Source organism: Carlito syrichta, unplaced genomic scaffold, assembly GCF_000164805.1.
Source record: "Carlito syrichta isolate Samal-C Ts95f unplaced genomic scaffold, Tarsius_syrichta-2.0.1 Scaffold305620, whole genome shotgun sequence".
In the NCBI taxonomy this organism is placed as follows: domain Eukaryota; kingdom Metazoa; phylum Chordata; class Mammalia; order Primates; family Tarsiidae; genus Carlito; species Carlito syrichta.
The window spans coordinates 69,643-75,428 of record NW_007249716.1 but is presented as its reverse complement, the minus strand read 5'-3'; positions in this window follow the sequence as shown (position 1 = coordinate 75,428).

The window sequence follows — 5,786 nt, the reverse complement described above, 5'->3', positions numbered from 1 at the left end:
TTTATTGTAGAGCTGAGGTCTCACCAAGTTGCCCAGGCTGGTCTCGAACCCCTGAGCTCAGGCAATCTGCTTGCCTCAGCCTCCCAAAGTGCTGGAATTATAGGCATAAACCATCATGCTTGACCTTACTTTTTGAGTTGGAGTCTTACTCTGTCACCCAGGCTGAAGTGCAGTGGCATGCTCATAGCCACCACAGCTTCAACCTGCTGGGCTCAAGCGGTCCCTCTGCCTCAGCCTTCCAAGTAGCTGAAACTATAGGCATGTGATACCACGCCTGGCTCATTCTTTGATTGATTGTAGAGATGCAGTCTTGCCAAGTTGCCCGGGCTGGTCTCGAACCCCTGGGCTCAGGCAATCCTCTCACCTCAGCCTCCCAAAATGCTGGGATTATAGGTGAGAGCCACCAAGCCCAGTCTCACACCCGGCCTTTTAGCAGCTATTAATGATTATTTCTTTGAGCCATTATTTCCTAGAACTTGTTCTTCATTAAATTTTTACTTTAGGGACACACATATAGTAATAGTTGAATGGTAGAGAAGAGTTTATGACGAAATGAACTCACTCTTAACTTCTGACCTGGTCATTTGCCAACCAATGGGCCTCGGGCAATCTACTTTTGGCCCTTAAGTATCCCTTCTGAACAAAAGGTGATACTTTCTCTTACAAACTTGAATTATTATATATATATAGTCAGAGTCTTACTGTTACCCAGGCTGGAGTGCAGTGGCACGCTCATGGCCACCGCAGCCTTGACCTGCTGGGCTCAGGCGATCTTTCTGCCTCAGCCTTTCAAGTAGCAGGAACCACAGGCATGCGCCACCATGCCTGGCTACTTTTTTTTATTTATCATAGAAACAAGGTTTCACCATGTTGCCCAGGCTGGTCTTGAACCCCTGAGCTCAGGCAATCCTCTCGCCTCAGCCTCTTAAAGTGCTGGGATTATAGGTGTGAGCCACCACGACTGGTCTTGAATTATTTATATTTATTTTCATTTATTTTTTTTTTTATAAAATCTCTTTTTTTTTTTGAGTTGGAGTCTCAATCTGTCGCCCAGATTGGAGTGCAGTGGCACACTCCGGCCACAGCAGCCTCGGCCTGCTGGGCTCCGGCGATCCTTCTGCTTCAGCCTTCCGAGTAGCTGGAACTACAGGCGCACGCTACCACACCCGGCTAATTTTTTTATTTATTGTGGAGATGAGGTCTCACCAAGTTGCCCAGGTGGGTCTTGAAGCCGCTGGCTCAGGCAATCCACTTGCCTCGGCCTCCCAAAGTGCTGGGATTACAGGCTGAGCCACCAAGTCCGGCCTGAATTATTTATATTTAAATGCTTACTGAATTTTTCTTTTTCTTTCTTTCTTTCTTTCTTTCTTTCTTTCTTTCTTTCTTTCTTTCTTTCTTTCTTTCTTTCCTTCTTTCTTTCTTTCCTTCCTTCCTTCTTTCTTTCCTTCCTTCTTTCTTTCCTTCCTTCCTTCTTTCTTTCTTTTTCTCTCTCTTCTTTCTCTCTCTCTCTCTTCGCTTCCTTCCCTTCTTTCTTTCTTTCTTTTTCTTTCTTTTTTTCTTCCTTCCTTCCTTCTCTCTCTCTCTCTCTCTCTCTCTCTCTCTCTCTCTTTCTTTCTTTCAAGTTGGAACCTCACTCTGTTGCCCAGGTTGGCATGTAGTGGCACATTTATAACCACCCTAGCATCGACTCAGGCAATCCTTCTGCCTCAGCCTTCCATGTAGCCAGAACTACAGGCGTGTGCTACCATGCCCAACTAAGTTTTTTTGTTTATTGTAGAGATGAGGTCTTGCCAAGTTGCCCAGACTGGTCTTGTACTTGCGGGATCAGGCAATCCACTTGCCTCAGCCTCCCAAAATGCTGGAATTACAGGCTGAGCCACCAAGTTTGGCCACTGAATTTTTTTTTTTTTTGAGTTGGAGTCTCACTCTGTCGCCCAGACTGGAGTGCAGTGGCCACTCCCAGCCACCGCAGCCTTCACCTGCTGGGCTCCGGTGATCCTTCTGCCTCAGCCTTCCAAGTAGCTGGAACTATAGGTGTGCGCTACCACACCCGGCTAATTTTTTGATTTATTGTAGAGATGAGGTCTCACCAAGTTGCCCAGGTGGGTCTCGAACCCATGGGCTCAGGCAATTCACTCACCTCAGCCTCCCAAGGTGCAGGATTATAGGCTGAGCCACCAAACCCGGCAGCCACTGAATTTTTCAAAGCCTCCTACTCACCACCTCCTCACCCTTCCACCTCAACAAGAGTTGAGTGTTAATAGGAGTGGTAGCTTCCTTCCTTGGGTCACCAATGTTTGAGTCCATGAGGCAAAATGTACTGTGTGGCTTCTATATTGCAAAGCTCTGGTTCTCTTCCATGCAAGGTTTCCCTAGCAGCCTTCTAGAACACTCTTTCCCTTTGCCCCCATGGAAGCCCTTCCTGATCCAGTCACTATCTCTTATGTCTGAGAGTCCTACCAAGTGCTAAGAGGGTTTTGTCTATAGTGCTGAGGTAGGGCATTTTCCTTGGTCCTGATGGGAGCCTGAAGTGTTGAAGCCTGGGGATTTACTTGAGGGTCTGGGAAGAAGAAGCTAGTTATGGGAATTCTGACAGTGTTTCTGATCTATACCCACGTGCTGCCCAGCTCTGCTGCCGTGATGGTCTGGCTACCCACTCAGTCCTTAACATCAGTCACTTTGGTCCTTTCTGTATCTCTTCTGTCCTCTTTTTCCAGTTAGCTGATGAGTCTGTGAGGGCAAAGATGATGCCTCTGATGACCTCTGGCCAGGGTTTTTAGAGGAGCAAATGCTATTAATATATCTGCTTAAAAGGCATGCAGAAGATGCATTGTCATACGGAAAATTGTCCCCTTGGATGGTCTTCTACTCAACAACGTTGCCCTCTCTTACAAGTCAGCTTCCTAAGGAACAGTTTTGAGACCATGAAGCATGTTACTTACGGCACTTCCACTGCAAATTTGTCTTTCAAAATCTTAGTCCTGGCTGGCATGGTGGCTCTAGCCTGTAATCCCAGCACTTTGGGAGGCCGAGGTGAGAGGATTACCTGAACTCAGGGGTTTGAGACCAGCCTGGGCAACTTGGTGAGACCTTGTCTCTACAATAAATCAAAAAATATAAGCCGGGCTTGGTAGCGTGTGCCTGTAGTGCCAGTTGCTTGGAAGGCTAAGGCAGAAGGATCACCTGAGCCCAGCAGGCTGAGGCTGCAGTGGCCGTGAGTGTGCCACAACACTATAACCTGGGCAACAGAGTGAGACTCCAACTCAAAAAAAAAAAAAAGAAATCTTAGTTTTTTTAGAATGAATGTTGGAGTATGTGATTCTTGTTTCTGTTCTTATTCCTGACACTATAAGTTAGCAAATCCCTCTCTTCTCTGGACCTCAGTTTCTCCATCTGTGTAATGAGCAGTTAGAATGGTACCTAAGGGCTATTCAGATTCTAGGAACCTCTGCTTCCTGAAAGGTACTGGCTCAACACAAGGAACCAATCTCACAGTGACTGTGAGATTTAAAGACATCGCCACCATTTAGCGGGTGGGCCAGTGGGTCTCCTGAGGTGGCTCATGTGGTCTTTTGTGAATTTACAATGATCTGTAAGGTAGCTAGGGATATTGCTGTCTCACAGGTGAGGAAATCAAGGCTTAGAATGTGTAAACCCCTTGAGAGCCGGGTTAAGTGCAGACTGGCCCCTGAAGTAGACCTAGGCTCTCTCTGGGCTGAGTGAGTTGTGTATTTGGTGGCTTTTGCACCCAGGTTCAGAGGCTGGAAGGCCACCAGAAGGAAGAGAAGGTGTCAGGCGTGACACTGTTAGACGCGCTGGACCCAATTAAGCCCCCTGCCCACCCTACAGACAAGTCCCTGCAAGATGTGTACAAAATTAAGAGTGAGACTATGCTGTGTGGGGGTGCTTGGGGCTGGGAGCCCACTGGGATCTAGTTGCAGATGGTCATGGCTGTTCGTTCTTCCTCCTGGGTCCAGGGAGCCAGTTGGCCAGTGCATCACACCTGAGCCAGGTGGTGGAACCTGGCTACAAGGATCTACATGCCAGTTCGAAGAACCAGAAAAGGCTGGGCACATGGCTCACAACTATAATCCCAGCACTTTGGGCGGCCGAGGTGAGAGGATTGCTTGAGCCCATGGGTTTGAGAACAGCCTGGCCAACTTGGCGAGACCTCATCTCTACAATTAAAAAAAAAAAATTAGCTGGGCATGGTGGCTCAAGCCTGTAATCCCAGCACTTTGGGAGGCAGAGGCGAGAGGATCACTTGAGCTCAGGGGTTCGAGACTAGCCTGAGCAGCATGGCAAGACCTCATCTCTGCAATTAAAAAAAAAATTAGCTGGGCATGGTGGCACATGCCTGTCGTTCCAGCTACTTGGAAGGCTGAGGCAGAAGGATCACTTGAGCTTAGTAGGTTGAGGCTGTGGTGGCCTTGAGTGTGCCACTGAACTCCAGCCTGGGCAACAGAGTGAGACTCCAACTCAAAAAAAAAAAAAAAAGGAACCCTCAAGACAAGCAACTAGCAGATGTCCAGTTGAATGTATAAATGAGATACACCCAATGGGATGTTTTTTTTTCCCATCAGAATCTCACTCTGTTGGCCAGGTTGAAGTTCAGGTGCATACTCATGGCTACTGCAGCCTTGATCTGCTGGGCTCAGGCGATCCTTCTGCCTCAGCCTTCCAAGTAGCTGGAACTACATGTGCATGCCACCATGCCTGGCTAATTTTTTTGATGTATTGTAGAGACAAGGTCTCGCCAAGTTACCCAGGCTGGTTTCGAACCCCTGGGCTCAGGTAACCTTCTTGCCTCCACTTCCCAAAGTGCTGAGATTACAGGTGTTAGCTATTGCTCTCGGCATACCTAGTGGATTTTGATGGGCTTGGGGAAGTGCCAGTAGCTTGGAAGCTGGCAATATTCTTTTGGTAGGGTTGACATACCCCAAAAGGAGAACTTTTCCTGTGACTGTTACTGATGGCAGCAGGACAGCCAGCTAAGACTATAAGTGTTGGTGTGAGACTTACAGGTTTTCAACTATTATAGCCAAGTGACCGTCAACTTCTCTGTCTCAATTTTCTTACCTGTAAAATTGGTACAATGAGATCTACTGTGAATTGTTGAGAGAATTAACATGAGCTTATATGTATAGTTCAAATCATCACTTCCTTGGCTCGCATGGCCTCTTCTGCAAGTGCCCAAAAGCTCCTAACCTGAAAAAGTGTTGTTTGCAGCCTGACCAGGGTCTTACGCTCGCTGCACAGAAAAGAGCCAGTGTGTTGCGACAGTGTCACAACAGACAAAGAGTTTAACGATTGTAAAGCAGCTGAGCAAGGAGGACAGGAGATACTTCTCAAATCTGCCTTGCTAGGAATTTTAGGCTAGGACTTTTTAAGGAATAATTTTTTGAGCAGGGGAGATGAGGAATGGATGCTGCTGATTAGTTGGAGATGAAGCCATGGGGGTGTCAAAACTTTTTGTGTACAGAGTCAGTTTCTGGGAGAGTTCACTGAGGCACAGCCAGCTCCTTGGTATGTGTTCCTGCTCCTAGTGGGGTCATGGGATCACCAGAGTGTAAAGTCTGAAAAACATCTCAAACACCATTCTTAGTTTTTTTTTATTTATTTTTTTGTTTTTTTGAGTTGGAGTCTCACTCTGTTGCCCAGACTGGAGTGCAGTGGCCGCTCCCAGCCACCGCAGCCTCGACCTGCTGGGCTCTGGCGATCCTTCCACCTCAGTCTTCCGAGTAGCTGGAATTACAGGCGCGCGCTACCACGCCCGGCTAATTTTT